This window comes from Lepisosteus platostomus, chromosome 2 (assembly GCF_059453375.1).
Source record: "Lepisosteus platostomus isolate fLepPlt1 chromosome 2, fLepPlt1.hap1, whole genome shotgun sequence".
Classification (NCBI taxonomy): domain Eukaryota; kingdom Metazoa; phylum Chordata; class Actinopteri; order Semionotiformes; family Lepisosteidae; genus Lepisosteus; species Lepisosteus platostomus.
This window is the reverse complement of record NC_142612.1, coordinates 65,619,966-65,639,585: the sequence shown is the minus strand read 5'-3', so window position 1 is coordinate 65,639,585 and position 19,620 is coordinate 65,619,966. Positions and strand designations below refer to the sequence as shown.

Here is a 19,620-nt window from a genome sequence, read left to right as displayed (position 1 = left end):
GGGTTTTCCCCCTCTAAATCCAATTCAGTTTGTAGCTCCTGTATCAGGAGTATTTCTGTAAAGGAAGGGTATTCCTTGAAGATCTGAAAACTATAAGAAGCCAGTCATGGAATTTAATTTATTTTACAGCATACCTATTCAAACACTTTGCTGCACCATGATCAGCAGGTCTAAATGAATGTCAGATAGTTAGTAACTGGAAATCCCCCCGATAGGAAGTGCAAGAATATTTGCAATGAGTTTATTATTTGGGGCAAACTGCAATTTTTTTAACTGTAAACCTGACTGTGGACTCATCCAATTATGCTTAGTTGATGTTTGAAAATTTCACAGTGACAGCTCTTATTCAATTATGGCCAGTTCTATATAGCTGTGGGCTCTGTTTATGGAATTTAAGCAGAACTGACATATGCATATAATAAAAACTACCTCCTCAGCAGCCTTCTATTTAAATTACAGCTCAAACAGATATATTATGTATGCCAACCACAGCTTGATGCTCAGACCAAATGCATGTTAGAAAGGATTAAAGGGAAATAAATGGATTTTTTGGAGGGTGTATTCAATCATTAACTCCAGCTCTGAAAATAATATAGAAAAATCCCCACCACATACTCAGTGGTACATGACTACAGGAGCATTGCTCATGCATTTCCTTTAATCATTTTAAACAATATCAAGTCACTTAAAATCAATCTAATTATCGTAAAATGTAACATGTTTTATTTTTATCTGCATGGATATACAGTATTTTAAAATGCAAAATGTTTGCAGCCCTGTGCAAAACAAATGTAGTGCTTCTTTACTTTCCTGCAACCGACAGCCTCATCCTATCTCTCTTTAGTGAGACTGGCTTGTAGGATTTTCACTTCTAAATGTTTACATCTGTCGAGTCCCTCATTGCAGTACTGTGCACATTTTACCTACCACAGCACCGGGTTATGTAAAATAATCCCATTCTCCCTCTGCACTGATGCACGTCTCTCCCAGCTTTCACCTCAGTTGATATGTTATCCCACTGGGGGGACTTTTATTCCACTGCCATTGGTGCTGCTTACATTCACAAACATTTCTCATTATTTTGCAGAGATTTGTATAACTGATTTTCAGCACTCTGAGAACTGCTGCATAGCATTGTCACTTTCATCACTATTAACATGTCACTATTTATCGTCAATGCCTAAATCAGTTTTTAGGTCTATGAACACTGTGCACAACATTGGAGCAGCATTCATTCATTCACTCACTGCTTCCCATTCAGATTTCTGAACTTGACATCGACTATTTCTTGTCGATAAGCATAGAATGAGGGCACATTATCCTTCTGTGAGGAGTACTACGTCTTGGGCAAAAACCTGATAATACATCTATCTCAGAGGCAGATCTGCCATGGGGACAAAATAACAACAAAAGACAATTAACGACAAAAACACACCATTGAAGCTGGGCAATTCCTCAGTGGCTAAAATAAACTATTGTTTTCAACATACTGTACTTTCCAGGCTTTGGCATGGACCAATTCAGTATGAAGAGCCCTATTCTTTACTATTGTGATCCAAAGAAGATTACAAACTCTAGCAATGTTTTTTCCCTGTAATTCAGCGTCATGTCTAGTCCATATCCGTATTCTCTTGGGTTCATTTCTCATCCATATACCTTTCTCCTACAGTTAACAAATATTCTTTTCTAAGTAAGGAGTCCATATGTGCAATTCCAGCACAAATATAATTGTGAATCTGTGAATAAATCAGATGGAAAAACACCTTGAGAGACAGGGACACAAAGTTATTTTTGACAAAAAGAAAAAAATAGATGATGCTTACACTGTGTCATAATTGGCAGTTCTAATATTGCAATGTGTTGCTAAAAGTATAGCTTTTGGTGATTGCAAATTATTTGGAGAATGTCAAAGTGATCATCAAAATGCTCCATCATCAAATTGTCTTGTATATGATTGCAGCATTTATGAGGAGCAATCAACACACACAAATCATACCAAAGGAATAGTCACATTTTTCTCAGTTTCATGTAACCAGCAACAGGAAATCAGAAGAAGGGATAAATGTTAAAGAAACATTTTGTATCTTAATATTCTAAAGCAAAATTGCAAAAATAAATGGATGGATAAAGTGCATTATTGATTATTTTGTATATCAGAATATTAAGCTCAATAATGTAATCTTCTAGTCAGAATGTTACACAGACCCTGCTATTTTTAAACTGCTTTTTATTATAAATTTAGATTGTTCAATAGTTTTAAAACTTTTGTTCCTTTAGTATGAACATATTATATCTGTCAAGGTTTACTATACTGCATCTTTTTTATAATTTTATGAAATTGTCTGTTCAATGAGTATCTTGCAAACATTTTTTTTATTTGTAGTCCTTTAATTTTAACACAGTTCTGCACTGTTGAGATGTTACCAGCAGTTTTATTTGATGTTCAGAGCTTGTAAGGATTAGTTTAGAATCTTAATGTATAGACAGGCTGAAAAATTAAATAAATGTAATAAAAGTCGAATACATTTTTCAGAAGGTGGAAAGTTTTTGTGCCTTTAAAATAGCTCCTAGTTATAACAAATATGTCTCCCTCTTTAAAACAACTTCAGGCCTTATTTAACTCCTGTTGTCTTTTACCGAGTCATTCCTTCACCTCAAATTACAGGAAGAGTCCTAGAACCCTGCCAATAGATATATCCATAATCCTTAATTCACTTTCATCCAATCATTACCAAAGAGTCACTTTTTTCTGGTAAAGGAAAACATGCAAACACAAACATATGACAAGAGACCAACAAAATCTTTGTGAAATTTGAATTTCCCCCATATTTTATAAAAGTATATTTTTTTTACATAGGATATAAAAATGTGTGCGTTAGCACTTTTGCCTTTCAGTTTCAGGGTCTAAGGTTCAATTTTGTTCTCATACTGTATGTCTGCATTTATATGCTTGTATTTATTCCTTGTGTTTCTGTCGATATTTGCTGGGTGCTCTCCTTTTTTCTGACCTCTCAAAGGCAAGCAAGCTACAATTTACTGGCCATTCTAAACTGTCTCTTCCTCTGAGACCCTGGAATAGACAGTTACGTTCAGTTTTAGGGAAGTCATGTGTTCTCTCTCCCACTTTGTACCATCTGGAGCTTTGTGATAAGGGATAAACAGATGAAAATCTGTTCATACTGTATGGTCAATGGTCAATGTCCGATCATTAGATAAATCTATACATGTTGCATATACTGTGCATTTCAGGTATTACTTGACATCTTAAGAAAGAAGTAACAGCTGCAGACTGGGGGTGGCAGATTTCAAGACTTAAAGAATTAAAGGGCTTTTTTACCACCTCAATCCATCCCCTTTATAATCTACCCCAATTCATCCCCTTTATATTTCACACCACATGTCTTAATAGAGGCAATTACCTTCCCATTTTATTGAACAACTGCATTACACCAGAATAATCTGTGTGGGTATAATGACATTTTGATATGATTCCACTTGTCAGGACACTGACTCAATGTTCCCCGAGTAAATTATGTGTATTCCTTTAATGGATGTCCTTCATATTTACATTGATCACTTTGACATACTTCAAAGCCAGCTGCCTGGATACTAATAATACAAGTTTGTTTTTTATGATTGTACCATCTAAGTTGTAATGTATTATAGTCTCGGTCATATATGCCCAACATGTAGTTATCTTCACACTTTGCTTTGTTAGCATTTCTCACATGTCTCAGTACCACTTGTACATCACATCTTAAATGAATACATCTATCTAACTGGTTCTTCCAATTCAGGGACATGGGGGGAAGCGAAGTCTATCCTGACAAGTAAGGTGGGGTACAACCTGGGCTGGAAGCCAGCTCATCACAAGGCACACACCAACACACACACCCATACCAGAGCCATTTTTCCCAGAAGCCAATTAACCTACCAGTATGTCATTGGACTGTGGAGGGAAACCCAGAGTACCAGGTGAAATCTCACTCAAACACAGGGAGAGCATACAAACACCAGGCAGGCAGCAGCCCAGGAACTGAACCCAGAGCCCCTGCACTGTGAAGCAGCAAAGCTAACCACTGTGCTGTCGTGCCACTCACACTGATACATGTGACAGTGCAAAGTCACTTGCCTTTCAGCAGCATTGGGTGCCTCAGCATCTTTTCTCAGTCAGTCTCAGTCCCCTTTAGTTTCCACTTATTTCTCTCAGCTCCTGTCTTATTGTTGATCTTGAAGAAGTCCATGGGGTTTACTATGTCAGTACCTTTGAGGAGTCTGCATACTTCAATCCCCCTTAAATCCTCTCAAAGTCTTCTCAAGTCAACAAGTTTCAGTTTGCTGTGGTTTATACCAATCCTTCCAATGCAGAGCACTTCATGTTTTCTAGACATCTTAAAAGGTTTAAGAAGGAGAGGGATAAAATGTTCATTTAAAAAAAAAGAAGCAAATTGCTCAATTAAGTAATTCAGACCTTGTACTGAAGGAAATCTTTATCCCTCGTGAATTTCAAGGAGCCCTTACCCATTCCATGTTGCTCTTACAGTAAGTAGTCGAGTTCCAGTTCAAACTTCCAGGACTTTTAAAAATGTTGAATTATGTGAGGTGTTGAAATCTAGTGAAATAGTTACATAGCCAGACTGTCATCTGGGAAGGATAATCAAGTACAATTTAAGTTGTACCACTCTGCCTCTATGGAAACTGTCAATCTAGCCTGAATTGCTTCTTACTTTTACCTGAGGCTTTTAGTCATTCTTGTCTTGATTCAGCCACACTGATGTGTTTTAATATCTATTCAGACTCAGGGTCAATTAAAGCCTACTTGGGAGACGGCACATACAATACAATACTGGAACTGTTCCATACATAACCAGAGTCAGCCTGTCTCTTGAAATATCAATAGCAATTAGCAAGTTGTTTATATGCAAATTGACCAAAACATTTGAAATAACAATTTAGCTATATCTAATGCAAAGTGTAGTTCTTAAATGTTATGAGGGTGAAATAACTTACTTCTTCCGATAAGAAAATAAAAACAATAAACATGTACCTTCAAGGTCTTTTCTTATCAGCAAAATAAGGTTAGTAAGTGCATTCTTTTAAACAATTTATGTAAATGTTATTAACAGAAATCACTTGGAGTTACCGTCTAATTAGCAGTGCGTCATGGTGGTCCGGACACTAGATTTGTAGCTAGATGGTTTTATTCCTGGACGGGGCACTCCTTTGTGGCATGACAAGAGAATGTGATCACTGTTGAGGCAGAGCCCTGGATTAATGGCGACGCGTTGCCTTAGTAACCACGGCTGTGCTGGCTAATTAAGAAACATGTAAAGGTTTATTCCATGCTGGAAAGAGAAGAAAAGTAACACAACGTTTCGGCTGTGGAGCCTTCTTCAGTCGTCATAAACTCCACAGCCGAAACGTTGCGTTTCTTTCTCTTTTTAGCATGAAATTAACCTTTATTTATTCCTTTGCAGCCTACGCGTGCTGACGCAGCTACGTACTTGAACTACTTCTGGCTAATTAAGGACGAGTCCCAGTTGTGGGGGCCCTTTAAGAGCACACTAAGCACCACCCCGGAGCGACGAGCAAACCCCAGTAAGAGGAGAACTTTCCAACGACAGTTCCAGAGGAGATTGTGGCGCAAATCTGCATTTTTGCTTCATTTTATTTTCTATTTTCCTGTCTGATTTCTCCGGTTGAGAATTTCTATTTCCTTTTTTGTTTTTTGTTTTTTCGTTGTCCTCACGCCGGTGGCTCCACCCCTCAGATGGGGGCGTCGACTTTTATCGGTGTTCACCGCAGCTCCTCCCACTCCCACACTGTTACACCTTGTTACACTCAGATCGCTTCAGTTAAATAGCCATTTTCATTAAAAGGTAAGTTTGACTTTGAATACAATTTTCAACCAGAAAAATTAATCCTAGCACTTCCTCAAAACATGGCATTGTATTGACCCTGCAGACCACACAGGATTGCTGGTAATGCCATAACCTTCCTGAGGGCTGTTTATACATTTATCATCTGACTTTGTGAATTGATTAAGTTAACTGTGTCGTTTTGCAGGCAACTTCAGAAGCTGGTGGAGATGCCGGAGAGCAAAACACATCTGGTGCTGTGGGGAAAAAGAGGAGCAAGCTGTTGCTAGTGGATAGAGGACAGCTGTAGGCAGAGAAGAGCTTATCAATGGAGACCTACTGTAAAGAAGATTACTGCTACAGATGTTTAGGAAGTAGTGACTAGCTGTACCAAAGACCAAAAAACTGACATGTCAAGGATTGGTCCTACATTCCAGTGTTTACTGACAACCACCTTGTCAAATTTAGACTGCGGCAGCTAAATAAATGTAATTTCCGCAAAGGATATGAGGAGCCTGTGCAAGAAGAAAATTATTTAGTGCCTCAAAACATTTGATGGAAGAACAAAGTAGATCAATACACATAATAACACAACTACTGTACATGTGTTTGAACAAGTTTTTTGCTGATTAAGTGCTTGGAGCATTCTCCTATATGTGAATCAACTAGTTTATGTTTTCACATGTTACTGTATGTTTTTATTTTTGGTTCTGTAGGCTGCACCTATCCCTCGTCCTCTGCAACGTCATGTTAATATTGGTGAAGTAGTCTAGGACTGTTCCTAGTCATGAGCAGCAAAACTACTTTAAGTCATACACTCTGCTTCTGACTCTGAAGTTCACTCATTGCCCAGGACAACAAGGATTTAAGCAATCATGCAAATGTGGAATTTTATAGTGCAATTGGCTATTTGCAACAATGTTTCTACGTTCATTAAGGTATGGTGAGTAGCATTAAAACACACAAATGAGAATTGTAGCCAATAGCATTTGTTGTATTTTAATGTCTCTGGGTATATTTTCATATTTATCACTGCACAGAAGTAAACAGTTTTTTTATACAGACAGTTTGGCCTGTGAGGAATATAAAATGAAAAAAAAATGATAAGGGAACTCCAAGTCACCCCCTGATAATCTTAAAGCTCTGGGTTTTAATAAAATTGTTTCCAGGAAATGAGATAAACAGAGATCCTGCAAAGATAGGATCAGTAAGTTCAGAATCTAAATGCTTCCTTGAGAAGTATGATTGGAAATAAGAACGGTCCCCAGGGAATGAAAGACAGCACATGGCTCCTGTGCTTTATTCACTTATCAAGTGACACTATGTAAAGCTCGAGTTGTACATTTGGCACAGTGTGTGTTTCATTAAACAGTACATGTGTGTAGACTGCGATATTGTACAGATCATCACAAAAGAGTATTTTCCCTGCAAACAGTTTGATCTGACAATACCAACTGACAGCACATCTATTTCTAACTGAAGTATGGAACAGCCGTGTTGTTTTAAGATCACAATCTGAGGAGAAGCACTGCACACAATGTACATCAGAAGAATTATTTATATATTGTTATGAAGTTAATAAACCTGATTTTTTTTTTCTCAATAACAAAACATCAATAGCTCAACTACTAACATTTAAGGATATTTGTGTTTTTATGTCCAGTTTGTATTGGTACTGTATCAATAATGAGCACTTTTCAGGGTGGTATATGATTTTCTAAAGATATCGCCTAATCTTATTTTTGTTTTTCTATGCTGGGGGGCAAATCCTACAATTTAATAAGCAAAAACAGTCAATATAAAATGTTCATATTTTTTTCAACAGCATCAATTCAATTAATACGGCTTACCCGGTTTGTTTTTAGAGAGATCCTTTCATGGAATATAAGTACAGGTAATGATTAGAGTAGGCCTTTCAGTACATCAGCACTCATCATTTTTCTGTAAACTAATTGATTTTTTCACAGCATCCATCCTTAACTTGAAAGTTCCCACAATGTCTCTGCCTCCACTCCTGATAATCCATTTCATCCTGATAAAAAATGTTTTCTAAGTGTGAAATTGCCTTTTAACAAGTCTCCAGTTACTGTATACCCCCTTGTTTTGCTGTGGCTTGTAATTGATTCCCTTCAGAATTTTGAAAATCTTAATTAAGCTTTTATTTAAGCTTTTAATTTTTTACTGAGACTGAAAAGATGAGTTTTTTGACCCGTCAACATAACATCTCTTTATTCCCTTGGGATGTGCCTTGTTACTCTTCTCCAATGCTTCAATATCCTTTTTATAAACTGCAGACAAGAACAGTATGCACTACTTCAGATGCAGCCTAACCAGTGCAGTGCACTGTATGATTTCAGGATAAACTGTCTAAAATCTAACTAAGCATTTTGCCTTTTATTGCCTTCTGTGCATTGCATTGACACAGACAAGGTACTACAACCTCTAACATTCTGACCATTTCACACACTGATGCAAATGGAACCACAATGAATCCAGAGATAAAATAAACAAGTCCATCCCTACAAGTTTTGTAAATGTAATCATCTGATATCATCACAGAACCACTGTATATAAAATTATACATGGTGGGCTCCTCTTATAGGTTTTGCTCTGTGATATTCAGCTTCTCAGTATGGCCTTTACCAACAAATGAAATATGAGTCAGGCAGATATGCAGTTAGCAGTCAGGTTATAAAAAGTTCAAACCTGCAATGGGTCCCATATTCTGAACTTTTCCAATGCTAGCTAAAATGGAGATTGTTCATACTACGTAGAGCAAGAGAATAAACAAGAGTATCTTTTTTCTGACACTGTTACTTCTTTGGTCTATTTATTCATCTACTACTATGGGTCCTAGATGAATGAAAACATCATACTGCTCATAGCTTTAATAGACATTAGAGCGCAGAGATTTAGGTGCTGACAGGCAAACCAAGTATAGGATGGGCTTGTCCTTGTCTTTATTGCCAGTATGCTGTACAATTGCTGTTAGACTGGTGATGCAGATGACAGAAAAAAGTCCTTAGTGGAATATAAAACAAGATCAACTTCACTTAAGAAGATTATTCTTGTACACAAACATTTGCTGTGTAAAAGATAAAGCATGCTTCCATTTATCAAGCGACACTGCAATAAGATAACTTTAATTACATCTATTAACCACCAGGGGGCAGGGATTTTTTTCTGCAAAACTGCCTTTTCTTAGCACTTTGTGTGAAATGGGAAATAATTGGTTTGGAAGAGCCTAAAAAAGATCCAGAACACAATCACAAATAACAGGTTTCATGTTGAGTGCTGGATAAGTTTTGAGCATAACAGCATTAAGAGACAGAGTGCTTTGCTGATTTTGCAAATCACAGAGTGAAAATACATTTGCAATGGTATTGTGCAGCATATTATACATTGCCATTTACTGCCAGAAAGATCATTCATGCATTTCCAGTTTCCAAACAGTGTGTTCCTTTAAAACATTTTCTTGGATTTGAAGAATTTCCCAGTAAAACATTGTGGTACATTTAATAGCAAGACTGAGGTTTCCACATCTATGATGATAAATTTGTGTTTATTCCCCTCACCCATCAAATGAAATTTCATTCCTTTCATTTCTTTCCCACTTTATGTTCAGGGAAAGTCGATCCCTTCTAGTTATTTTAATCAGTTAATAACCTCTTGGATGACTGTAATAAATTCTTCATGTTGCCGCAAATATTTGTTGCTAATCATCTTCTTAATTCTGCATGTTAGGTACACTGGTGTCTGAATTTTTGCATGTGTTACCTCAGAGGTATTCATACAACACACTACAGATGACCATTAAGTCAATCCCTCTGCAAGACAAAATAGGAGAAATTAGGTGAAATACTATATACAGTTTTGAATAATTCCTATAATATACAAAAACCCAATTTATTAATTATGGTATATTGTATTGTTCTTCAAAAATAAATGCTTGCTGCATGATTCCGTCCATCCGTTTTCTACCCTCTTTGTCCAAAACACAGTCGTGGGGGAACCAGAGCCTCCCAAGAAACCCAAGACAAGATACACCCTGGACGGGCTCCCAGAACATAGCTGGACACGAACAGACAATCACACTAGGGCCAATTTTCCCAAAAGCCCATGAGCCTAACAGTATATCTATGGTCTGTGTGCGAAAACTGGGGCACCCATTGGAACCCCACAGTAACATGGGGAGAACATACAAACTCTACACAGACAGTACCACAGGTCTGGAATTGAACTGATGGCCCCAGTGGCGTTGGGTGGAAATGCTAACCACTCCACACTGCACAACTGTGTGACCCTGGTAAAGATATTGATTCTGGACAATTATGTGTGAAAATAATAAATAATACAATGAGACACACTGACTAGAAGATAAATTGTAAAAGTGAATGAAAAAAAGAGAAGCTCATATATAGCTTTAATTTGTAACAATGGATGGGGGAGAAACAAATCTGGTCTTTAATAGTCAATTTGTTTTTCTCAGCTTTGAGGCAAATCAGGTGGGTTCCAGATAATGTCAAGCCTATTAGCTGTTTCTCAAAGAGAACAACCTCAGTCGGACTGAATGGCGAGTATAATTAATTGGCAAAGACAATACCGTTAATTGGAAGATTTAAACAAGGTGACAGTGCCACAGTCAAAAACACACATTTCCTGTCTCACGCTCTTCTTTTTAATTTCATTTAATGGAATTTGCAAGAGCAGAAATCAGTTTGCTTGCTTGGAACTGGAAAATAAACGATAAAGCTACAAAAACAGACTCCACTTAAAAACAGAGCCATTAATGGTGTGGAAAATGAACAATTCCCCATGTAGGCAAGTGCTTTGCCTTCCAATATCTTGAGGTCAGACATCTTCCACAAGGACATTTTTGTAAGTCATTGCTTATTTTAATCATTTTAAAAATAAATATTTGATTCCAGATCCATTCATTATGGAAGAGTTAAATATAGGCTTTTAGTGACTCTGAACTCATAATTTGTTATCCATACTTTTTTTTTCTTCTTAAACCTAAGGGTTATAAGCAGTTTACAGAAAGTTTTTACTCTCATCTCTGGCTTTTTAAATGAATATATAATAAAAATTAACCGTTGGTTAAATGTCATCTGTGCCTTTTTCCACCCTCATTTTCAAGTCATGTTATCTTGCAAGTCCTGTCAAAACATTTCTATAGGAGACGTCCATAGAAATGTAAAGATATTAATACACATGGACTGCTTTTGACATGCTAAATCAGGAACACTACAGGCAGAGGTCAATGCCCCACAAAACAGGTCAATAATTCAGCAAAGTAATGCAGCCAGTCTTTGCTCCCTACTGGGAACTATACATGGCCTGAGGACAAACACGACATGATCACAAGTCCTTCAGCACTAAATATGCTGCATTTAAAGTGGTATTTACATAACAAATTCTCTAGAGGTCAGAGAAACTATAGATTGTATCAGTTGTTCATGTTTGGAGGCTTTAAAGTTTGGATAATATTTTCTCCACCAAATATATATATTGATGTCATGAAAACCATTAGGGTTATGTAAACCCACAATATACAGTATTATTTATAATAAGGAAACTGTATAACAGCCTTTAGACACTGAAGCCAAAAGTGGGATGAGTCAAAGGGATTTTTTTCTTTTTCTCTGTTGTTCGTATAAAAAGGCTTGGTGTAATGATGCACCTTTGATGGAAGATAAATAAGATGAGAGGACAAGATCAGTGGCACAGAAAATGAGCTGCCCCTTTACACTCCAAGAAAGTGTTACTCTCCCAGGTACACTTCAGGCACTTTTGTCATGTAATGAGTTGGGGGACGGAGGTAGTGGTAGCCATTATTGTCCCCAATGTGAAGAGGCACTGTGCATCTTCAGTTCCCAGTGGTCTGTATTGGGCATTTTCAAGACTTTCTTTCTATCCAAATGGGAAAAAACTGTGAAAAAAAGTGAAAAAGAGTCACAATGTGTGACATAGAGCTAATGCTTTATCTATGTTTCTCTAGTACTTTGTGAAAAAGTGTGATACTGTACTTTTATTGGGTTGTGGGATGACAATCTGAAACTGATTTAAAAAGGAGGTTTCCATTGCATTTTATACAATACCAATGTAATTTGTAAATAAAAACGTGGAACTACAGATCCTGAACATTGTAATAAAAAGGGACTCTTTTTGGAATGAATGGATGATTTTTGTAAAGAAAGACTTAATTTTGATATAATTGGCAATGGCATCCTATCATTAGGTCTGTGAGACTTCAATTTACACACAGTACAGTAGCGATTGATGCAAATGAAAATTGTAATACATTAATTCTGCAATATTTGAGCTTTATTCTTTCCTTGAAAAAAGCTCATAAAGTAAAAACATATATAATAGTTCATTGTATAGTGAGGGATTAGTGCTTTTTAGATTACATTCAGTTGTAATGCAGTCTGCTGAGGGAAACACTACATGCTAGCTTCTATTGAGAACCTGAAGAAGTTTTTTTCACTCGGAGAACCAAAGTGTCAAAAGGTTGTATTTTTTCACTTCTGAAATGTGAATTAAACAAAATATGCAATAATGGTGTGGTACAGGAGATTATTTGTGTTCTGGTCAGTGTGGACAACATTCTAAGGTGTAAAGGAACACAAAAGGTTTATTTTGTGCCGAAAAGAGAAGAATTAAACACAACGTTTTGGTGTGACACCCGAAGAGTGCTCCACAGCCGAAACGTTGTGTTTCCTTTCTTCTCTTTTCAGCATGGAAATAAACCTTTACTTGTTTACTTGAATAAACCTTTACTTGTTTATTAACACGCTGATGCAGCTACTGTATCTACTTGAACATTTTAAGGTGTTAGAGTATGATCTATTTACATGTGTTACAGGGTAGTGTACCAGTCTATATACAGTATACAGTAAGTAAGAAGATTTGGATAATGATTGTGCAAACTGTTGATTGTGACCAACCAGCAGTTTTCAGGTGTTATATAGTCATCCAAGTGAGGGAGGACATATTTTTTCTCATTTTTAACAGGCATACCAAAACATACCTTTATTTATGGGTTATTACTGTAAGTAAAGCTCTGAATTAGACTTCTTCAAAAAGCAGCTTTCTTACAAATGTAGAAAGTGAAATAGTACTTTTTAAACAGCCTCATGGCCTTATAGGACGGTTTTGCAGTACAACTGAGCCATTCGTCACAAGAAGAAGGTCAGTTTTGGCAATTATAAAGTGAATAACTCTTCTTTAAATAAGTCTTGGAAAGCAAAAGTTTCTCCTAAGGTAATTGTACTTGGAAATATTGAATGTTTCAAGGATCTCCTCTGAATGAGTCTGAAGTAATAAATTTATAGAGTGTACATACAGTACACACCAAATCACCTTCAAAAAAGTCCTTTGTAACTATTGCTAATAAATTGAAATGGCAGCAATATTGTTTTCTTCAGGACAGGATTAAAGGCCCTGATGAAAATGAAGTAGAAGACCTTGCAGGACTTTGAAGTTCATTTGAAAGGGCACTGTTAGCAGGTGAGTCTTTCTCTTCAAGACTCCTGATAAATGTTTTGCTTTAACCTTTACTGAAGGTGACATAAATCAGTTTCTTATGGTGAACTTACATTCCACCTTGAGAACACCTAGGCTTTATCAATATTAATGGATATCCTCCTTACTTAGCCAAAGCTATTTCACACTTGGTTAGCTAGGGTATGAGACTGTCTCCGGAGTTGTATATTTAGTGAAGTCTGCCTAAATATTTTCAGGAGCTCTGATTAGTATGCAAAAACTGCCACATATAGTTAAATACTATAATCTGTTACAAAAGTAATTTCTTTGCTTTTTCTTTATCGAGCATCTCTCAACGAATGTATCACTAAAGCATTTAAACTTTGCTTAAAGGATCTTAATTGGTAAATGTTCAATAAAGTACTAAGTCTTTTCCTTGGTGTTTGGTTTACAGGAGAGAGTTTTTTGCTGAGAGATCAACAAGATGGGAGTGTTTTTGTGATGAGTTTTAAAGGGTTTTGTATGATTCAAACTTTTATGTAAAACATTGTGCAATTGTGTAAAAATTAATTGGAACCAAAATGGGATAGAGCACAAATGAAAGGGAGCATATTTTGTTGACAAGGCCAAGAATAATCCAATATGAAAATTCTCATTGCACTGAACTTTGGGAACTCTCTAAAAACTCGGCACTGCCCTTTCAAAAAGTGAAAAAAGAAAATCAAAGCTTTTCACATTTAAATCAATAGCATTTACATTGCTCTGTTATACAAAGGTTAAATGCACACAAGCAGAATTACATAATTGCACATAGCAGACCGTTACTAAATGCCTATTTTTTATTCTTATTTTTAGTTTTTTTTTAACAAGAGACAGGTAAATCAAAGCAAGCTTCTCTTTCTCATAAAATAACATATTTCACATTAAAGCAAAATGCAAGCTAAATAATTCAACATGTAACTGTAACTCTTTAATAACTGCTACTTGACAAAGTTCTTTATGCATTTCCTCTTTTGCAGGCTGGTCGGTGTCATTAAGCTGGTTGGGTCGTTCTGTAACCTCTTTCAATGTGTGGCCAGCAGCCAACAGATACAGTATACTGTATATTCAGCATTCAGTTTCCCTCATTGAATGCAACATTAATGGCAGCTGCCTGGGTCCTAACTTTGAATTGGTAGATTCACCCAGGAAGGCCAAATAATGTACAGTATAAACTATAATTATGAAGGGATAGTTACAAATGTAAAGCATTACTTTCATATTATTTGTCCAGATAACAAACTACTTGCAACCATGCTCAAAGATATAAATGAATGAAAATACTGTAAAATACAGGATATATCAGAAAAATAGGTAACCCTATTCACAAAACATTTCAAAATATTTAACATACATTAGTATGTTAATATTTCGAATCATCATTCATATGATTTTTAGTAAATAAGTGATAATATTTTTTCCCAATTGGACCTATCATATGTAGATAGTGAATACTTTGAATGTAGGCTTTTACAGTGATTCATCAGAGATTCATTCATTTATAACTGCTTCAAACATTTGCAAATTTGCAATAAATGGAATATTTTCACAAAAACCTTAAGTATCAATCCAAGAGTGACAAGAAAAAAACGTTTTTGGGTCGATATCCATGTTTTGGGAGAAAATCAGAGTATTTTGATTGGTTCATAGTTTATTAAAAACAAGAACATGAAACCAGTGAAGCCATAAGAAAGGATGATAAAACTGGATAGCTCCTATTATCACATCCGTTTTTTGTGTTGCACAACCTACACCGTTTATGTTTAAGATATATCTTATAGCATTACATAAAACACCCTTAGGATCTAGCAGACCATGAAATAGAGTTTGCTAGGCTAAGCATTGAGCCAAGATCCAACAGAAATTCAATTTGACTGTCAAGATTTGAGGCAGTATAGATTTTATGCTTGTATGCCTACACTGCATAATGCCTTCAAGCAAAGGCATTAGTAAAGGGAAGTCAAGATTGCATGTAATTGTAAAAGCAAATCTACTTTGTTGCCATTTATTTCAGTTTCTAATTTCACAGAGTTTTGATCACCTTCTGTATAATACTTTAAGCAAGCTCCTTTATTTTCACCTGTTTGTAAAGCACAAATGAAGTGTTACACAGTCAACATGCATTTCCTTCTGCATTATATGTTGCAGTTATAGCACAGCCAAATGTACTACTATGAAGGAGAAGGGCATGTGGAAGGAAAAGAAGAAGAGGATTTTATCAAGCCATGCTGATAGACAGTATTAGTGGAAGCATCCATCCATTCATTTTCTAATCGCTTTATCCAATACAGAGTTGTGAAGGAGCCAGAGCCGATCCCGGCAAGCAACAGGCACAACGCAGGATACACCCTGGATGGAGTGCCTGTACATCACAGACACAAAGACAGAAACACGCTCACAGCAGACCACATTTTCCCAGAAGCCCATTTACCTGTATGTCTTAGGACTGTGGGAGTCAACCAGAGTACCTGGCAAAAACCCACACAAACTCCACACAGATTGCACCCCAGGTCTGGAATTGAGTTCAGGACCCCAGCACTGCAAGGCACCAATTTTGACCACTCCATCACCATGCTGCCTTAGTAGTAAGAAAACTTAATTAAAATATCAAAAATGGCAATAACTCTACAACTGTTATAAGATTTTATGTGAAGGCTGAAAAAAGAAATCAATAGTTCTGGCATAAGCCCAACATCAACTCATCTTTCAGTGCTTTATTGTAATGTCATCAGAGATTAATTTCTAATTCCTTAAGTGATTACCAACAGTTCTCACTGAAGAAAGATAAGGAGCAAAAGAATGTCCAAGACACTGTGGACTGGAAAAGGTTTAGAAAGGTGGTTGGAAAAGAAGATCTAATGCTCCTTGATTTGGGGAAAAATGGCACACAAGGTGCACCACAATGTTAAATATCTACAGTCATTTCCCCAACTGATGACTTCTGTACGGTCCAGTCTATGTGTTTTGAATCTTTGATGCTACTCACAGTTCACCTGACATCAAATAAAAACAAAACAGGAGTCACATGATTCCTCCATCTTGTTTCTCCTTATCCATATAAGATATTTTCGAGGACCTGTCATTTGCCACAGAAGAATGAGTTCACGATTAATGGTTTCTTTGCACATCATGGCTCACAGCAATGCCCTCTCTGCCCACGTGTGGAGAATGAGGAAGGGCAGACAGGCTCACCTGACCCAGCCATTTCTTCCAATCTCTAATCTTCTCATGGGCTCCCAGCTCTGCAGCGACATGCTGGAGGTCAGCTCCAACTGGAGGAGTGACACGTTACTGACCAGCATCACAGCAAGCCTGCAGGCTTTTGTGATGTCGCAGATGCTGTTACTTTGCGAGGTACCAAGATAGCATTGGCCAGCTAATCCCAATTTTGCCCCCAGCAGTGTTGTGCCAATTGTGTGCTGCTGCTTGGAGAAACCTGGTCACAGTTGGTTAGTGACAGGACCTACAGTAGCTTAGCACGTGTGAGGTCTGGATCACAGAGCTCAATCCGCACTTTTTACAACTGAACCACCCAGGATACCTTATTAGACCATGTTTTAAATGTGAATCATATCATGTATCAAACAGTAATCATGTAATTACGCATTTTACATTTACAGTTTATTTAAATGTGTTTCTTCCACATAAATGACACTGCACAAATAATAGATACTGTAGGAAAATCTAGCATTATTTCTGTTGATAACAAGCCAAGCAAAACTAGGTGTATTCACATTAAAATACACAAAATTCACATTAAAATACAATGTTTGTATATATACACAGTACAGTATATCTAGTTTTCACACTTCTTTTTCTTAGTGCATATTTACTGCATACTATGGAATATCCCAGATGGCCATGCCTATACTTCCAGTTGAAAGTTACTTTATTGTGTAAGGTGACTTTAATTGATGGTAAATGTTCTTTCCTGGCTGCCTTACATTAAATCATGAAATCTGCTTTGCAAGGTACCATTGACAACCAACATCTGGGATGATTTAATGCCATCTCTGTGCGCCATGTTACTATCAACGAAGGCTCAGACATGACAGCTCTCTGCAAGAAGATAAACTCAGATGAGGTTTTGAAGCCTATAACATACTACACACACAAAGTCACGTCTTCTGAAGCTGCAAAAGACAGATAGAATACGTGCATACATTAAACTAAAAGTCGGCAATGCTTGTGTGATGTGCCATTAACTAAATGTGCCCCTGAAGTAAGGGTGAGATATTGGACGCAATTGGCTTTTCCTTGGAGGCAATCAGAGATAATTTTCTTTTCCCAGGATAAGATACCCCGAGGGCTTTGAATTATATCTTCTTTTTTCTTCATTAAGAAAAATCTTCAGAGACTTATCAGCACCCAGCTTCCTCTGCCATTTCAGTGTAGATAATTGATTGCATTGAGAAGGATTTTTTTTTATTGGAAATGTATCTTTCCAAGGGAAAGAGATGTAACACTTAATTAAGTTTACCTGCTGAGGAAAGACATGACCATTGCAAGAGTGACCTTTAGTCCACTTTCATCTCGGGATATAATTGAAAGGACTATCCATCACAAAACTAAAATCCTTTAGTTCTAAGAGCAGCAATTAATGAAAATGAAAGCAAACAAAGACTGCATAAGTCTCCTATTTACATAATTTTGTATCTTTTTAACCATTTACTATATGTGATAATCAAGATAATATTACAGCAGATGTCACTTCTTATCATCAATCTGATTCTAGTGCAAGTACTAATATTTTACTACACACAATTCTTAGCTTACCATTAAACACATTTTTGGCATTTTGTCAGGAAATTACAACTATGTACTGTATATTTTGTAAAGGTTTCAATTATACAGATCCTTCAATCCACCCACCAATCTCTTTTCTCACATACCTTCTTCCTATTTCACAGTTTACTGTAACTGGCCATCAGGAACTACATTTGTAATAGCAGTCACAGACAGCCTTGTAAGTCTTTTTTGATGTTCAGTATTCTTGTAAACTATACCTCAGACCTGCTGTCTGTACATAGCATGTAATAAGCAATCAAAATTTTGTTTCGATCCACACCTAAAGCTAGTTTTAACAGAAGATACTAAGTGGATTTAATTAACATTAACTTTTATTAAAAGACATGTGGACTATAGAATTAAAAGAAAACAAAACAAGTTGCCCTGAACAGAGGAAAATAATAACAATAATAATTGCTTACACTTACCCACAGGTAATGGGGACTCCCCTACACCACCACCAATGTGCAGCATCCACCTGGATGATGTGACGGCAGCCATAGTGTGCCAGAACGCTCACCACACATCAGCTATCAGTGGGGAGGAGAGCAGAGTAATGAAGCCAATTCATAGATGGGGATTATTAGGAGGCCATGATTGGTAAGGGCCAATGGGAAATTTGGCCAGGATGCTGGGGTTACACCCCTACTCTTTTCAAAATATAGTCCAACACTTCTCTGGTCCAGCTAGACTGTCATTCCCTCAGTTAAACTAACTACGCATCTCAAATTCCTGAAGCATTCCACAGGGCTAGTCCTAAGCTATTGAGTATGAGTTTCAAGGGAATGATTGTCAGAGATCCCCAGAAAATAAGGTAAAGGCCATCATAGCAGCCCCAGCCCATGTGGTTTATGTCTAACCCAGTACGATGATGGATAAGGGCCCAGCCTCTGGCTGTGTCCCCACACAGCTGAGGACCTGCCATAAGGAAGCAACACGACTAAATAAACTATTGTTCTTTATTAAAGGGAATTTAGGAGTGGTAACTCTGGCACATAAGGAATCACCCTGCCACAATTTTCAGCTTTAAGTATATTTTCTTGTTTTCATATTCATTCAGATCAGCCCATTGACTACATTCCTGACAGATGTTTTTTTTTTCTGTTGAGTCTATCAAGGGCATTTTCATTGAATGTCTTACAGAATTTAAGCAACAGCGATAATTTTGCATGCATTGCTGCATGCAGAGATATATTTTTTTTTAAATTACAGAATTAACTAAAAGAACTTGAGCTTTTTCTCTGATGAATGTTAGCCTGAGTTCTGGTATCCTTGAATTACCCCTGATCCCATGCAATTCTTGGAATAGTGAGTTCACATCACATTTTGGAAGACTTGTATCTCACGGCCTCTTTTATATTGCACTAATGGGAATACAAACAGAGCTTGAGCACCACCTTTGTAGCAATGTTCAGCGTAAAACTTGTTTTAGTAACAAAATGGCAAG

The 19,620-nt window shown here is 36.8% G+C and overlaps 1 long non-coding RNA gene across 1 annotated transcript in view; it reads left to right on the top strand.

Moving 5' to 3' along the window:
• The window catches only part of LOC148676815 (uncharacterized), a 41,445-nt gene that overhangs the window by 8,864 nt on the left and 12,961 nt on the right, over window positions 1-19,620 (top strand). Inside the window, exon 3 of the long non-coding RNA XR_015928636.1 lies at window positions 13,289-13,370. This is a non-coding gene — a long non-coding RNA (uncharacterized LOC148676815). The remainder of the gene's footprint in view (window positions 1-13,288; window positions 13,371-19,620) is intronic.